General features: G+C 40.3%; 1 protein-coding gene across 1 annotated transcript in view; it reads right to left on the bottom strand.

Annotated features, from left to right (window-relative positions):
• The window catches only part of LOC124268534 (ATP-binding cassette sub-family C member 5-like), a 98,431-nt gene that overhangs the window by 75,715 nt on the left and 3,187 nt on the right, over positions 1–19,529 (bottom strand).

Below are 19,529 nucleotides of genomic sequence, written 5' to 3'. Positions count from 1 at the left end.
TCTCACTGAAGAATACTTGTCATTCAATTGATGTATCCCAAAGCGAGCTGAACTTGACGCTCTGGTGATTTCGACGATTGCATTGCTTGCGCTATATTGGGGGAGTACTGTACATGCGTGGTCGGAGTGCACAAACAGTTTCATCGGTAGGGAGGATGCCCAGTCGCTGTCGTGAAATGTTTTATTGACAATGGAAATCCGGAAGTTAAGTTATATAAAAAACAAACAAACATCAATATTATTTACCATAGATCGTTAATACCACTTCAGATGCAAAATCTATTGCCTATATAACCAAAAAAGCAAGCAAAAATTCAGTAAGATCAGTCGTCTGCTGGTGACAGGCAATATATAAATAGGAAGCCACGTGATCACAACACTCCCTCGCAGTGCGGAGCAAAAAATATGGCTCATTGTCGAAAACCCATACAACATCCCCGGATGTGGACAGCAGTAACAGCTTCGCCGATGCAATGTCATCAAGGCTATTTTTGTAGGAAACACTTGAATTTTTTTTGTGAAAATATCCTTTATCACTCAAGGTTAGTAAAACAAATACATTAAATGATTATTAAAGATAAAAATTACATTTTTGTCTCACATCATTGAAAACCCCTGACCGGGATACTATGCCTAGATTTGAGGTTATCACCTTCCTGTCCAGGTGCAATTACAGAATCTATTTGCCACTAATGAGTGGCAATAAAACAGATCTGTTTTGCATACCTCTTCTATCCATAGGTTTCGTGTCATCATTCCTCTAGCCCCCGTCCCCCTAGTCCCCTGTTGTTACAAGCCACTAATTAGTACCTCTTGCCCCTCGACTGGCTGTTCTGTTTGGTAATGTCGGGATTTGGGTTGGTTACCTAATTCTATTCTAAGCCCTTGAATCCATGAATGAAAACAGTCTAAAGCACATTCTATGTAAACTTTCCTGTATAAAATGAGCACGTTTCAAGATTGAAAAAAACCACCGAATTTAAAAAACACACTCTATTTGCCAATTACTCTCTTGTCTACTGTTGTTATTTTACGCATCTCTCTTATAACGCGCTGGCCTGCTGCTGCGTTCAGTGTACTAGCATAGCATTGAGAACACACCCACTTGCAAGCCAACTGACTCCATTGCACTGACCAAGGTATTTATAGAAAAAATATCACAACGTGGTTTGCAGAAAGTTGATCATCATATTACTCAAAGCAAGTGCCGTGATTCATAGACTGCACGGATTTTGATGACTCACCTTAGACGAGTTACGTCCAAATCAGACAACAAAGTTGGTGATTGAAAGGTTAGTGAAGTCAACCGGAACTTACAAACAGGAAGTCCATTAACAAACGGGCAGTGGGACGCGATCGTATCGCACCGGACTGACTCCGAGTGTTTCACGAAATATGTGCATCGTCACGCCTTACAAATACAACCTGTAGTTATGAATACATATTTTTTCTTTGCAGCGGGATGCTATGAATAATTCATTTCGCACGACACATATAATCAAAATTTGAACTTTTTTATAAGGCCCAGCAACTTACTAGTTCACATAAGGCCACATAAAAATAATTTATTGTTTCTCATTACCGCCCGACCCTAAAATTTGGTCCGACCCTAAATTCTTGTTTCAGTTTTTGCTCAGGTAAATGTGCGTGTATAAAGCCTACAGACTTCCGAAATCCGTCTCAGCTTCCGACATTCCAGTTTACGACTAAGGCTGGATTTACACTACGTCCGCATGTTTTGACGCATGCGTTACCGAGTGCGATTTTTCCAATACACTAGGTGCGATCATTTGCGATATAAGACGGATGAATATAAGATGGAGGAAAAATCCTAGCATCTCTGGCAGTTTCTGTGCATGAGGAAGAGAACAGAACACGGAGATGGTGGGTACATCCCTTAAACCAACAAAGATTACTTGAAGGAGCCTATAATCGTCTTATAAGGGAATTATTAGGGAATTAAATAACATCAATCTTTTATGGGTTTTCGAAATACTGAACCAAAAGTATGCAGAAAATATTTACTTTCATACCAACATTGTTCTCTCATACACTCAGGCATTACAAATTCCACATATATAGAATTTGCGTACTGACTTCCCTGGAGAACATAGTTCTGAGGGTTCTGTTGACCTGAACCAAATTGAGCCTCATGAAATATCTGGGCAATTTTATTTTTCATAAGACTTTTAGAAGCATCTTGAAGTAGTTTGTTCTGAGAATGAAATTTATCAAAGGTTTGTCATATTATTTTATATGTTATGCAGAAACACATTATAAATAATATCTCTTCAAAAACACAGCCTGTCTGCAATTGGAATCGCGTATTCTTATCGAAAGATGAGGAAATAACTTTACCTGATTGTCAACGTGTTTGGGAAATACCTTATTGGAATGACGTCATCAGGGGAATCCCTCATGCGAGTTCATTTGCGTTGCGTCAAAAATAGGAGGCCTACCTATCTAAATCGCTTCGGATCGCAACGCATGCAAAATTCGCACCTAGTGTATTGTCTAAAAGGAAAATGTACTGCTTGTGTTTTTTCGGACGCAACGCACGACGCTACGCAGAGAAAATCGGACGTAGTGTAAATCCAGCCTAACACTATATAGAAATACAGAAAAAAAAAATATTTAAAAAATAAAATATGAAAAAGGTGATGAGATCAAGACATTTATTTTATGTGGCCCAAATAAACTCGTATTCCAGCCAAGGTCTACATCGAACACCTTGGTTACAAGTGCAGAGTCGTCTACTTGGACTAAGCAGTCCCGCGTATGATCGGTTTGAAAATGGATACGTCAAATACGTCCTTGGTCAAACATATTTTCCATGATTGGTTGCTAACGCCGCACTCAGCAATATTCCAGCTATATGGCGGCGGTCTGTAATTAATCGAGTCTGGACCAGACAATCCAGTGATCTTCAGCATTAGCATCGATCTGCGCAATTGGGAACCGATGACACGTGTCAACCAAGTCCCACATTTTACACATGTGGAGAATCGAACCTGATTCTTCGGTTCCTAATGCTACCCCATCGTCACCGTTTAATCTAAGTTGATATGCCGCGAGATCACTGCAAATAATTGTAAATCAAGATTAAATGTCTTGTAAAAATGAGATTTCAAGACATTTACTATTATTCAAAGTTGAGATTTACACATTTACAATTTTGTAAATATGAAATTTACATTTTTGTAATCAAATTTGTTCTTGTGTATGTTTCGAACTAAGATCATGTCAGTCCTAAGTCACTCACTCGCCAGTGCAAGTAAAAGGAACCTGTTTGTTTCGTGCAACCGGAAAACTGCAATGTCGCACCCACCTCGTCAACAAGCAGATTCCATTATCGGAAGGAAATCAAATACCGGACATGTATTCTATACAATCATCTTTGATCAAACCGTGTAATAGCAATTGGGCCAGTTGATCAAAATACATATCATCCTGTCGCCATTGATTTTGACGATATCAGTAATAATAATAATTGTAATAATAAGAACAATAACCAGAGCATTAGTTATAATAATACCGACGATGATAATGATAACAATACTGAAGTTACCATACTGTTCGCATAATTAATATTCAGTCTAGGGATCAATACATACACGTAACATCAATTTCCATGAGTTGTGAAAAATATTTATTTGACCTACAAAAGTATTTATTGATTTATCATCCAAAACTGTGTTCCACAGGAGATATCGCTTGTGTGAGATCAAACGATATCTCCTAGGATATATCGTTTTGACAGTATATTTTGTACAATGCCCTGACAATGCTATGACGTCATGTACTTGATGACGTCACAATGCTATGACATCGCTGCACTGCAAGTCTAATGGCAGTACCATGCTCAGAGATGTACATTTTTCATTGAAAATTAATGAAGAGTGATTTTGGATGATAAATAGAATCTCACCCTCGTGTCTTCTGATATCAAATATATCAACACTCGTTGATAAAGTAAAAATATCCTCGGCAAGCCTCGGATATTTGTAACTTTAACAACTCGTGTTGATATAATTGATATCAGAAGACACTTGGGTGAGATTCTCTATATAACTAGTGCTTTGGAAAATATGATCTTGTTATTAACAAGGCAAAAATGGCGTTGCTTTACCATTATTTTATAACGATATGTGGTATTGAAAACTGGAAACATTACAGACTAACGGACCACGTTCCTCAATCTTAAACCTGCCATGGGTCACATTGACAACGAGCATCGGACATGATCCGGGACCAGTATCTCTAAAGCTTATAGAACCACGGTACAAAACGTTTATCTGTCTTTACGGCTGTTTGTATTCCACGCTGGTCAAATCACGCGCGTGCCACATATGCACGTGGTATACTTCGAAAGTAAATCGAATAAAGTGAAATTAAGATTGCTAATCCTCATAATGTTACCTTGCCAACTGAACATTTAAATATCAGAATTTTATTAAACTTAGGATTAAAGTTGTTTAACAAACGATCATAGTTTCAAATCGTTATTATTGGTTTGTATTACAAGGGTGTAAGCACATTAAATGAAACACCGAGAACAAGTAGAGTTGGTCTAAGTTAACGTTCATCACGTACCGCACTGCATTTGTTTCAGTGTTCCAACTACTGCACTTACCCCCCTTGTAATACAAACCAATAATAGCGATTTGAATCTATGATCGTTTGTTAAACAACTTTTATCCTAAGATGAATAAAATTCTGAGATTCAAATGTTCAATTGGCAAGGTGAAATTATGAGAATTCGCAATTTTAATTTCACTTTATTTGATTTACTTTTTTGTTTAAAGTAAAATTCATCGGTACGTTTTCACTGCAAACAGACTATAACATTTAGCAGGATGTTAACGTGACGTTAAGTTAACACACCTAAGGACCACCGCTAACTTTTTAACAGCGTGGTTAACTCGCTAAATGGTGTTTATGGCTAACGCTGCTTTCATGATGCCAGTTCAGCAAAGAAAGGATATGATGTGTCGTGGAATGGACTTCGATACCGGGAATTATTCTGACGAAGAGTTACACATGAAACTGTAATATTGGTCCAATATTGAATATTGCACATCATAGGAACTAAAATACACGTTGTACAAGTACAGGATGCCTACGTTTCATCTTTTACCACTTGTGTAAAGGTTTAAGATATGGTTTACTACACTGTAAATGTGTCAATTTCTTCTGTAAATATTATTCAGACAAACACTTTCAAAGAATAGAACACGTACGCCCCATACCCACGTATGATATGATATTGAACAAGGCTAACTGCAGATAATTAAATTAGTTTCATGAAAAAATATCCGAACGATTACATTATAATACTGAAAGTGTAATTGGCGGGATATGGTGATTCATTATTCAACCGACCTTCATCTCAGAGAAATTGCCAATATGTACCACAATATTGACGTATGACATCACTCCCGATGACTGATTTTGATAAAACATGGCGGCGGACATGGGTACGCAGGATTTTGCGATGATCCTTCCCTTGAATCAGGGATCGTTTGTACATAAATATGTGATGTAAGTAATCAGAATGATTCTGACAATCTGCGTATTGTTATATGTTTTTATCGATTTCATTGTAAGAAAGAGAAGAAGCCAGAAATACCGATCATTACCGTTGTCGTTCTGCGTGATTTAGTGTCAGTCATGACGTCACGCTGCACAGAAACTTGGCCAATTCGTATGAACACATGACATTCCTGCATTGTATCTATTTGTAATTTGTTACACATATTTGGTATTTTCATTGAGGTGAGGTTATGAATGAAAATACACACGATCAGTCTGTGCTGCTGCTTACATTTTCAGTTCTTATGCTTCTTTCGTATTTCACAAACTTTTTTACGTGATTATTTTCAGTATAAATATCTTTTGATTTGGGACTAGACAGGAGACCAGTTTAAAATCAAGTAGCACCAACTACGTCATAATCAAAGGGCGGTAACTCTGGCCTGTTTAGCTCGACAAGCAAAGGCCTCATAATTGCATAACATTTCAGCACTTATTTTGAAGGTTATGCTTTCATTGTAAGAAAAATGAGTGTATATTTTCAACATTGATATTAACTTATTAATTTTTTTACTTTGATTCACATAAGAATAAATATGATTTATTCGTGTACACTTCCCCTTTTCAGATAACCGAGTATTGAACAATCGGGCCCTGGTGGACACACAAGCCCTCGTGTCTTTGCGAGGATAAAAAGAAATTGAGACGACCCCCGACTCGAAATGCTTCACAGTAAATTGTAAACCAAAAGTCACCGTGTTCTTTAATCTGATTGGTTGAAAAACATGATCGAATGGTATTCGATTCCCGGAAATTGCAAGACATTTCACTGCGTATTGACACGTACAAATATCGCACACACGCGTTACTGTATTGTTGCGTGGTCAGCAGTGGTGACGTCATTCAAATCCTATATTGTGACGTAAGTCGGAATGACGTCACAAATGAGCAGTTCCAGATGCTAAGCTGGGCCCCGTCTCGCATATCTCAATTTATAGCTAAAATACATGGAATTATCATGAAACGGCCCTCCCATTATCAGAAATTTGCGGTCCGCTGCAAATGATATTGGACCGCTCAACCTTAACGACGGGCCACTATCAGTTCTGTTGTCAAGTGACGTCATAGTTCGACATTAATTGGCTTTCGACTGGCAGATATTCTGGGTCAAACAAGTCAAAGCAACCCAAATTCCCGCTTTAAATAGCGGTAATATTGGCTTTCTTGTTGGTGCTAACCTTAACAATTGCAGTATTAAGACTTTTGATGGACCAAAACCGAACACAGTCATAGTTTGACATGTTGCAGGCTATGGTCTTGTCAAAGGCCAAGGTCGAATATCGTCACTTTCTGTTGTGACGTCACTTGAATTGTTCGATGACGTAATTGCATTCGGGCAGTCAAGCCCGTCAGAAGTTGATTTGGGTAAACTTACAGTCAAATTCCTTCATTGTTTCCTTTTTCTTTTCAACACAAATTCCATGTATTTTAGCAATAATAACGGTAATGCTATTTTTGAGGGCATTATCATTTGCAGAAGCCCTTGGTCTTTTTTCAATAATGGAAGACCTCGGGCTTCTGCAAATGATAATGCCCTCAAAAATACCATTACCCTTATAATAGCGAACGCAAAGGGAGCCGGGAACCAGCTTATTCCAGATGCTACCATGGGAACCAGCTGAACCGGCCAGCTGATGACTCGTCACTGCTCTACCCGTACTCAATGTCAGTGAGTGCAGACAGTAAAACCCATGTGGGCCTATTGGTTTACTTTCGTGTTTACGATAAACATCATGTGTTGGCTAATTTCCGTATGTTCTTGAGTATTTGAAGCACGGGAATTTTTCATTTGAGTTTATCTAAATACATCATGATGTTGTACTGAGAAGCAATTTCGAGTCAGGGGTCATCTCATTTTTTAAAATCTTTAATCCTCGCAAAGACACAAGGGCCTGTGGGTGGACGACCCAAGGCGATCACACATCGATCCGAAGCTATAAACTCTTTGTGGCTTTTTAAACTATTATTTCCAATTAACAGACCTATATCATAGTTATAAAATGTTTTCCTACATCAAAGAACGCAGGTGCATTTACAAGGCAAATCGCGTCAACTGACTCGAATGTAAACCTGGGGCTCCTTTCACGAAGCAACCTTTACTAAGGTCAGCCTAACTCCCATTCTTTGACATTGCACTAAGGTTACCTTAGTGACTTATGATCACCTTAGTGCTTTGTGAAAGTAGGCTCTGATCTACACTTTCTATACAAATTGCGGTTGCTGCAACACATATACCAAAGAATAGAGGCGGAGGTAACGCGGATTTAATATTGATTATCAGTACCACAAATAGATCCCGTTGATCCTCCAAGCTGGGGTGTAACAAGCGTCTGACCCAATACACTGGGATCGACTTTCGAAGGGAATGAAATTAAACGTAATGTGCTCTTGGCGTACTGGTACATAAATAGACATGTGGGTTGAGTAATTTGTATGGTTGACATACGCCAATAATGTGGGACTGATTTCGCAATGGTTTTAAAAATACATGGATTTCAAAAATAGATGCTTTTAATCTTGACAACCGAGAACCTTGCCGTTCGCCATAATATTAGGATCATATACAGAGAATGTAATCTGAGTTTCTTCCGAATTCAAACATATCATGCCGATTGGATATATGTCACTGACACGAACCTTATACATCTTTCGAAATGTTTCTTCTATTTTCGGTTTGTAAATCGTAAAAAACTATGCCGTGAGTGCATTTAGTGCAGTTTCACTGGCATAGAGATTAGTGACGTCACTTCCTCGTTACGTCATTGAAACCGATGACATCACGATGGTCTACTAACCATTCTAAGATGCCTAGCTGTTAGAACAATCGAAAAAAAATACATTATCAGACAATAAAGGTATAAGATATTTTTATGGATTAACCTTCTTTTTTAATTTTTTTTTTTTTTTGAGAGAGAGAGAAATTAAAAAAGAAGGTTAATCCATAAAAATATCTTGGACATCAATGTACAACTTCTAAATGCCACTGAAAGACATAATAAAGGTATAGTTTTTTGATGACGTAACAATTAAATGACGTTGTCCCGTCACTGCGCCATTCTAGTGTGCCCCCTCGTAATCGAACCATTTTACATTACGTCACAATGTAAGCGACGTCACGATGCATGTCAGTTGTCATCGCCTCGTACGGCCTCCTACAGTAAACTACACCGTTGCATCCAGTTTCTTGGTTTGCTGTTGCTTCACGCAGCTAACATCACTGGTGGAAACATTACGTTTATGTTTTACGACGGTTAAAATGTGTCATTTCGACTCACAAGTTTTCAGCGACACGATAACGTTCGTAATGTTTACATTCCCACAATGCAATTGTGGAATGTCGCTTGACTACTCAACTTCCTCTGGATGTACTGATCTAAACTTACGCTGGTAGTAGAAATGCAACGTTCATATTGCCCCATATGGTTTACGTTAACGACAGATGTAATTAAAATAATTCAGAGAAGATATTTAATCCGAACGTAAACCGTCATCAAACTGTTATCATTTGTTTTTTTCTGGTAACGTTCGTCTTAACGTAGGGGGCAGACACATCAATAGAACAGCGCGCCAGTTAGCCCTGTGCGAGGATTCTTAATTAAGGTCACCGACACCGTCGTTTGTTTTCTGCCTTAAATTAATCGTAATTATCTTTAGAAAGTATTAAATTTGGCATCTTAGAAAAGAAATACACTTCGCCCTTCCACCATGTATAGTGTAATAAAACACACTTTTGCCCTGAACTATTATAACGTTAAAGCACTCGGACGCAAGCGTCCTCGTGCTTTAACTATAATAGTTCAGGGCAAAAGTGTCTTTTATTACACTATATATGGTGGTAGAGCGAAGTGTATTTCTTAATTGTTATGAACTTCACTGTGGCGATATCGACTATAAAGGTAACGCTATTTTTCAGGGTATTATCTTAAAATATAACTCATAAAACACATTGTGTTACTGTTGGGTGCCAGAGACTAATTGCTCGTAGCACTAAGTCGTTCTTAAATCAATGATATACGTAGGTCGTAAAGTTACGAGCTCTTTGAGGATCGGGAAGCTGGAAGAGAAACGCTACAACCACGTGTGTCGCATACTACTGTGACAGATATGTGTATAGAAATATATATATACATATATGTCTTTAAAATATATATTTAAATCCAAAAATCCAAACGAAACCCAATTGTGTGTAAACTTCTCAAAACGATGCATTCGAGACTTGCCAAATCTTTCAACACCTGCGTTGGTTTTATTTTTTATTTTACGCTCAAATGTCTGGAAGACAGACTAGATATTGTTGATATAAGTTACATGTGCACGAGCATCAACAACCTTGACATATGATACAGCTCTGATTCAAGTCCTCTATACAGGGATACCCTACAGCCTTCTATTCTCCCTGCTCTAACCAAGTGGAATGTAATGACGACAATGGCTGGCACGAGCTCATTTCTATATCTATCTCTCATAGAGAGCTTTGCTTACGAAAGGAATATATCGATTGAGCGTTATAGGACGAAGTAACCTGTAATTGACCTGTTCGTACTCGAACTAAAGGTGTATCTAGGTCACAAAACCTAACAATCACAGTGTTCCCTGATAACGGAGTGCATGTTGTACAGCCACTGTCCCATATAATGCACTTTACACTTTAGTATCAGATATCGGTGTTAGTTCACGGTGCATAGGTTTTGTTCCGATGTGAGTGAGTGACGGAGTGTGTGAGTTTAGTTTTACGCCGCACTCGGCAATATTCCAGCTATATGGCGGCGGTCTGTAAATAATAGAGCCTGGACCAGACACTCCAGTGATCAACATCACGAGCATCAATCTACGCAATTGGTAATGCCAATTTGCCATTGGTATACGAGGACATGTGTCAACCAAGTCAGCGAGCCTGGCCACCCGATCCCGTTAGTTGCGTCTTAGGATAAGCATGGGTTGTTGAAGATCAATTCTAGACCTGATTTTCACGGGTTGTTCCGGGGAACAAAATATGTTTTACTGCCTTTTTAGGAACTGAATACTATCGGCCTCATGCAAAGAGTTTCACGTGACCAGGCGTCACCATGCACAGGCGAAACTGATTATGTTGACGTCAAATAATCACCCCTTACATACACACAAGCCCACGCACACGCACACGCACACGCACACGCACACACAGACAAACACACAACTGTTGAAGTTAGAACACACACGATATTGTGAAAGAACTGGGAGTGTTTGTGTAATTTGACGCCCGGATGGTTTAAAGGCTGTATCCGGGCAACAGACATTCAATATCACCCACATTTGTGTTTACCATAATATCTATTTCTAATCAGGAAATAAGAAGGAGGAGATTTCCTTCATATGATAAGTGAAGGAGCAGTTTCCCTACGACGAGTTAAGTAATATCCACACATTAACAAAACGGGGTTATGGGGGTCGGGTGGATGTGTGCGAAGGACACTATAACCGGACTTCACACACTGTACCCAAATGGGGAACTGACCCTTGGTGTGACGAGCGAACGCTTTAATGGTGAAGCTAACATAACACTGAAGCAAGCTGGCTGTTGATTTTTAATTATTTTTTTGCTGTTTAACGCCGCACTCAGCAATAAAACAGCTATAAGGCGGCGGTCTGTAAATAATCGAATCTGAACCAGGCAATCCAGTGATCAACAGCATGAGCATCGATCTACGCAACTGGGATGCGATGACATGTGTCAACCAAGTCATCCAACCACACAACCAACCAACCACACAACCAACTAGCCAGCCAACCAACCAACCAACCACACAACCAGCCAACCACACAACCAACCAGCCACACACAACCAACCAACCCAACCAACCAACCAGCCACACAACCAACCAACCAACCACACAATCAGCCAACCACACAACCAACCACACAATCAACCAACCAACCTTATTGCGACTCTGCACCAGCCATGAATGTACGAAGTGCTTACGTGTATATGGCGTCTTGTGCAACACTGGCAACTCCACAGCGTTCGCCACAGGCCGTGAACGACCACGACGGTATTCCAGCAAATGCCCCCAAGTTGCTAACAACTTAACAAGTCAGAATTGGCCAATCAAGACTATAAAACTGGAGTTCCGTCAGCGTTGCGCTGGTCGATAACCGCTAGACAAGACTTGACAGATACGAGTCTTCTTTTCATCGATATTGACAGATGTGCCTGGCTTGCCTAACTCTCTTCAATCTCCACCTTCTTCTGCACAATTTAAGCTGATGTTTTATTGACGCCAAATAAATCCGACTTTTTAAGAGCATATCATCTGACATGCTCTCGCCAACGACTCGGGAGATATTTTCAGTCGGCTTTTTGAGTTGGATAAGCTAGACTCCTGGACTCCTATACTTTTGTACGGGTCAAATGGAGAGGACGATTGAAACTGGGTTTCGTCTCTTGAATCAGGATTCTACTCAAAGTAAAGGAGTGAGTGACTGAGTTCAGTTTTACGCCGCACTCAGCAATATTCAAGCTATAAGGATGCAGTCTGTAAATAATCGTGTGAGTGAGTGAGTTTAGTCTTACGCCGCACTCAGCAATATTCCAGCTATATGGCGGCGGTCTGTAAATAATCGAGTCTGGACCAGACAATCCAGTGATCGACAGCATGAGCATCGATCTGCGCAATTGGGAACCGATGACATGTGTCAACCAAGTCAGCGAGCCTGACCACCCAATCCCGTTAGTCACCTCTTACAAGTATGGGTTACTGAAGATCAATATTCTAACCCGGACCTTCACGAGTCTCAAAGTAAAGGAACTGACGAGAACGTATGTGCATTGCTGTATTCCCCGTTACGATGTCGGTAAGAATTCTTCTCCCAATCCCACGTGCTTGACATAAAGAGGCGACTAACGGGATCGGGTGGTCAGACTGGATAAAATGGTTGACACATGCCATTCTGTCCCAGCTGGCTAGATCAATGCATATAATGCAATCACTCTGTTTCAGACTCGATTATCCATCATACGAAACCTCCACATAGCTGGAATATTGCAAAAGCATGGAAGCGTGTTAGTGTCACAGTCTAAAACAAATATCATCTACGTTGAAGATAATTTCGTCTACGTAAATGATACATATATCTACGTAGATGATATTTACGTTTACGTATATTATAGATTAATCCAGGAGACTTTAAGGGATCATTTCTGTAGTGTGTATCGCCATGACTTCAGGTTACACCAAACCACGAGGACGATAATTCTACAGTCGATTTATCGACTAATATGGCAACAATATTTACTCGTGTGATCGATAATACGCCCAGGTCTGATTTACGCAACATTTTGCGTAAGGATGATTTGATTAATGTTTTGTGACTTTTCAAACATGATAATCGTTGATTAGGGTAGTATCTGAACATTAGTGAGTCAGTGAGTTTAATTTTACGCCGCACTCAGCAATATTACAGCTGTATGGAGGCGGAATGTCAATAATCGAATCTGGGCCAGATAAAACAGTGATCAACATGAGCATCGATCTACGCAATTGGGATACGATGACATGTGTCAACCAAGTCAGCGAGCCTGACCACCCGATCCCGTTAGTCGCCTCTTACGACAAACATGGGATGCTTCGCGGGTCTATCTGAACTTTAAATAAAGTAACTTTTCATTTAAATGTGTACGAGTTTTTTATTGTTTAGTATTTCAACGCCGATAGTTTTACAATTTCAAATGATTTCAGGAAGTTGTAACCACACAGAAAAAACAAAGGAATAGACAATATACAACGATCTCGCAACTTTAACCATCAGTTTGAATTCACCTCTCCTGACGTCATAAACTCAGACGACTTTTTGAAACCACAAATAGTTGAGACAAGAGGAGTTGTGTCATAGTGAATTTGTATCCTTTAAGGGTCGATGGGGTAGCCTAGTGGCCAAAGTATTGGCTCGTCACGCCGAAGACCCGAGTTCGAGTCCCACCTGGGTACAATGTGTGAAGCCCATTTCTGGTGTCCCCCGCCGCGATATTGCTGGAATATTGCTAAAAGCGGCGTAAAACTAAACTCACTCACTGTAATATCCTTTACAGTTTCTCAGTGATCTAATCGTATAGCCCCTGAGGCAACCTACGTTATCACATAGGTTATCGATTGGATTCCAGTTGAGGTGAGCAGTCATGGAGAAATAGGACACTATTAAAAATATAACTCAAAAACACATTGTGTTCCTGTTGGGTGCCAGAGTCCAATCGCTCGTAGCACTAAGTCGTTCTTAAGTCAATGATATAGGTCGTAAAGTTACGAGCTCTTTGAGGATCGGGAAGCTGGAAGAGAAACGCTACAACCACGTGTGTCATATACCACTGTGACAGATATGTGTATAGAAATATATATACATATATATCTTTAAAATATATATTTAAATCCAAAAATCCAAATGAAACCCAATTGTGTGTAAACTTCTCAAAACGATGCATTCGAGACTTGCCAAATCATTCAACACCTGCGTTGGTTTTATGTTTTATTTTACGCTCAAATGTCTGGAAGACAGACTAGATATTGTTGATATAAGTTACATGTACACGAGCATCAACAACCTTGACATATGATACAGCTCTGATTCAAGTCCTCTATACAGGGATACCCTACAGCCTTCTATTCTCCCTGCTTTAACCAAGTGGAATGTAATGGCGAGAATGGCTGGCACGAGCTCCTTTTTATATCTATCTCTCATAGAGAGCTTTGCTTACGAAAGGAATATATCGATTGAGCGTTATAGGACGAAGTAACCTGTAATTGACCTAGGTCACAGAACCTAACGACTACAAAGTTCCCTGATACCGGAGTGCATGTTGTACAGCCACTGTCCCATATAATGCACTTTACACTTTAGTATCAGATATCGGTGTTAAAGTACTGTCGGAAATAGAAACAAAACTGTATTTTCTCATTTATCTCTACAATTTATGTAGTTGATATGTGAAAGTGTTACATATCTGTTAAACTAAGTTCGGCCTAACTACAGTCTCAGTGGTAGAGAGATAGGAAACGAGAGAAAAGGACTTTACTGAGGGGAAATTAGTCCAAAAAGACTTATTTGGAACAGACCATGGCTTTATGCAAATTAGTGTGCGACGATATTGTATTACAAAGGACACTTTTTAAATGCCCAATTTGAAATTAGACGTAGATTCATTATAAACGATAGCTGGCGTGAAAAATAATAACTTTCATGCCGAAACTATTAAGGATGTAGCTACCATGGCGTCTCACTGTCACTATAAAAAGAAACACATAGGAGGGCCGTCTCAAAAGCAAAACCTGGGGTTGGGCTTAGGGATAGAGATATCAGCTAAGATAATCCTTTAGGGCAATTTTACTGGGGAGGTACACGGCACGTCATAACAATTTACAAATAATATCCAGTCCTCTCGATCTTCGGGTGGTCATGCCACCTATATACCACGATGCGTTTCTATGGTTTTCGGGTATCATACTCTCTTACATATCTCAACATAAACTTTATGAAAGAAAGACACGTAAGATGTTAATCAGTAGATGAGACATAGTCAACACACATGAAGAAGCACAAAATATCTTTGAGATGACCCCTTGTGCCTGTAGGCAGCACGTGCAGTTCATGCCAGGTGAGTCGACGGTCCGTCGTCATACCTGGCTGAGCGACCTAATTGCCATCTATAGTCTGATCTATTGTTTTCAGCAGCTATTCGTATTTTTTCTAAGTTTTGCCCGATTTTACGAGTAAACATGCTTTTCTGGATATCGTATTACGCATCCCAATGAACGCCCAATCAGGCCGAAGTGGGTTATTTCGACATATCCTATTTGCAATTGTGTCAATTTTAGGGATACAGAGTAACAGCCTAAAAACAGTTTTTGTCTATTTCCGACAGTACTATAGTTCACGGCGCATCGTTTTTGTTCCGGTGTGAGAGAGCGACGGAGTGTGTGAGTTTAGTTTTACGCCGCACTCGGCAATATTCCAGCTATATGGCGGCGTTCTGTAAATAATCGAGCCTGGACCAGACACTCCAGTGATCAACATCATGAGCATCGATCTACGCAATTGGTATACGAGGACATGTGTCAACCAAGTCAGCGAGCCTGGCCACCCGATCCCGTTAGTCGCCTCTTACGATAAGCATGGGTTGTTGAAGATCAATTCTAGACCTGATCTTCACGGGCTGTTCCGGGGACAAAATATGTTTTACTGCCTTTTTAGGAACTGAATACTACCGGCCTCATCCAAAGAGTTTCACGTGACCAGGCGTCACCATGCATAGGCGAAACTGATTATGTTGACGTCAAATAATCACGCCAAAAATACACACAGGCCCACGCACACGCACACACAGCAAAACACACAACTGTTGAAGTTAGAACACACACGATATTGTGAAAGAACTGGGAGTGTTTGTGTAATTTGACGCCCGGATGGTTTAAAGGCTGTATCCGGGCAACAGACATTCAATAACACCCACATTTGTGTTTACTATAATGTCCATTTCTAATCAGGAAAAAAGAAGGAGGAAATTTGCTTCATATGATAAGTGAAGGATCAGTTTCCCTACGACGAGTTTAGTAATATCCACGCATTTACAAAACGGGGTTATGGGGGTCGGGTGGATGTGTGCGAAGGACACTATAACTGGACTTCACACACTGTACCCAAATGGGGAACTGACCCTTGGTGTGAATCTGAACCAGGCAATCCAGTGATCAACAGCATGAGCATCGATCTACGCAACTGGGATACGATGACATGTGTCAACCAAATCAGCGAGTCTGACCACCCGATCCCGTTAATCTCCTCTTGCGACAAGCATGGGTTGCTGAAGATCAGTTCTTTCCCTGATTTTCACGGGTAGAATGGCTTTTGAAAAGTATTTCTTTAAAATCGATACATCTTAATCACGCTTGACAGCTTGAAGAGATCTACGAGCATGTCCAGGGTGGTAACAAATCAAAATGTTGAATCCTGGCACAACTAGGGGACATTACTCTACTCAGCGACAATGGCGCGTCAACAAGTATGCCCATACATTCTCACCTTTTTTACCATGACTATCTCTAGCGGCTTGACAATTGTTCAAACATCTGATGTCAGGTACAAAATTGAATTTAGTTTTGAGACATACACATATCAGCTCCCAACTCAAATACTAAAGCTGAAAATCATGCAATCCATACATTTTTTGAGTGAGTGAGTGGGTTTAGTTTACGCCGCTTTTAGCAATATTCCAGCAATATCACGGCGAGGGGCAGCAGAATGGGCTTCACACATTGTACTCAAGTGGAGAATCGAACCCGGTTTTCGGCGTGACAAGAGAACGCTTTAACCACTAGGCTACCCCACCGACTCTACATTTTATGAAAACATGGGGCAACTGTATATCGAGCTACACGAACAAGTACACATCATGCTAGGGTTGACATGCCATAAAAACCGCCGTGATATTACTTGAATATTGCTAAAAACGGTGTGAAACCATACTCACTCACTCACTCACTCTGAGTAAAACATGACAACTGGAGACTGCAATGTTCGTTTTGAAAGGTGAGTGAGTGAGTTTAGTTTTACGCCGCATTTAGCGATATTCCAGCAACATCATGGCGTGGGACACAAGAAATGGGCTTCACACATTGTACCCATGTGGGGAATCGAACCCGGGTCTTCGGCGTGACGATCGGACGCTTTAACCACTAGGCTTCCAGACCGCGCCTTGTCGAAAGGAAAACATATAGACCTATAATCCCCAAACTTCAGGAAAATACATTTCATCCCGGGTAGCCTAGTAGTCAAAGCGTTCGTTCGTCACGACAAGACCCAGGTTCGATTCCCCACATGGGCACAATGTGTGAAGCCGATTTCTGGTGTCCCCCACCGTGATATAGCTGGAATATTGCCAAAAGCGGCGTAAAACTAAACTCACTCGCCTACATTTATCCCAGCTCAGGCAGTGAAACGTTTAGTTATTTTTCATAATTACCGAACCAGACCGGGTTTTACAGTTTTACCCAATGAAAACACAGTAAGAATATTGTACAAAAGTTCAACCTTCAATAAATCAGTTCCCAGTAAGGTCTATGACAGGGTTTCGTTTCATTCATTGCAACTATAAGTATTAACACAAAGCGATCACATCCTTACCATGTCCGCGTCCATCGAAGGCCAGAACTTAGACTGGGTTCTCGACGTTGCTTCGCTTGCGCTTCGATGAACCGGATAGACAAGACGTATTCGGCGTAACCTATTTCCTACACAGACAATCTTGTCTCGATTAACATCAAATGCGGATTTTCCCTAGTGAATAAAATTCAAGTACACGTCTTTGTATCCTGTTTAGTGATGACAGACAACTTTAGCAAACTATTATTTCGAAAGCGTGACTGGCAAATTCTGAATTCTTGAGAGATTGTTCGGGTTTATAATGAATTACATTGTCAATACAGTCTAAATTACTCTCAGCTGAGAGTGCGGGGTCATTTGGTGCACGAGGAAACTATAGAAACACTTTTAACACATATTAAAGCTTAAACCCCTCGACTCGCTAATGGGCTTACCGATTCGATATCCTTGTAATTACTTTGGCTGTAAAGGGGACCTCTGACTGTTAAAAGTTTTGTAAATGTCAAATTTCGTATTTTACTTCTGCCTTGCCGTTTTTGCTCAATCCTTACGTAAGTTGTTCAGTCCTGTCCAGTTGTGTTCAGATATGTTCAGTGTCAATGTAAACATACCGTCCCAAATAGGGATGATGGGACCGAGTTGTCACCTTGCACTATCGCAAATGGTTCACAGAAGTTGGAAATGGAGCCGAGTTGAAATGGGGTTTAACGTCACGTTTAAGATTATTGCACTCATAGATGCATATTGGTGTTTACATCCATCAGTGTTCATACCCATCAGTGTTCATATCCATCACACACATATCAGTGTTTATATCCATCACACACATATCAGTGTTTATATCCATCACACACATGTCAGTGTTCATATCCATCACACACATATCAGTGTTTATATCCATCACACACATGTCAGTGTTCATATCCATCACACACATATCAGTGTTTATATCCATCACACACATCAGTGTTTATATCCATCACACACATATCAGTGTTTATATCCATCACACACATGTCAGTGTTTATATCAATCACACACATATCAGTGTTTATATCCATCACACACATATCAGTGTTTATGTCCATCACACACATGTCAGTGTTCATACCCATCACACACATGTCAGTGTTCATATCCATCACACACATGTCACTGTTCATATCCATCACACACATGTCAGTGTTCATATCCATCAGGGGGCGGCGGAGTAGCCTAGTGGTTAAAGCGTTGGCTCGTCACGCCTAAGACCCGGGTTCGATTTCCCACATGGGCACAATGTGTGAAGCCAATTTCTGGTGACCCTCGCCGTGATGTTGCTGGAATATTGCTTAAAGCGGCGTAAAACTAAACTCAGTCAGTCAGTCAGTCATATCCATCACACACATGTCAGTGTTCATATCCATCACACACATGTCAGTGTTCATATCCATCAGTGTTCATATCCATCACACACTTGTCAGAGTTCATATCCATCACGGGGCGGTGGGGTAGCCTAGTGCTTAAAGCGTTGGCTCGTCACGCCGAAGACCCGGGTTCGATTCCCCACATGGGCACAATGTGTGAAGCCCATTTCTGGTGTCCCCCGCCATGATATTGCTGGAATATTGCTAAAAGCGGCGTAAAACTAAACTCAGTCAGTCAGTCATATCCATACACACACACATGTCAGTGTTCATATCCATCACACACATGTCAGTGTTCATATCCATCACACATGTCAGTGTTCATATCCATCACACACATATCAGTGTTTATATCCATCACACACATATCAGTGTTCATATCCATCACACACATACATCACACAC

This window comes from Haliotis rubra, unplaced genomic scaffold (genome assembly GCF_003918875.1).
Source record: "Haliotis rubra isolate DU_JTF1 unplaced genomic scaffold, ASM391887v1 Scf139, whole genome shotgun sequence".
Lineage (NCBI taxonomy): Eukaryota > Metazoa > Mollusca > Gastropoda > Lepetellida > Haliotidae > Haliotis > Haliotis rubra.
Note: the sequence above shows the minus strand (reverse complement) of the source record. Positions and strands in the feature narration are given on the sequence as shown.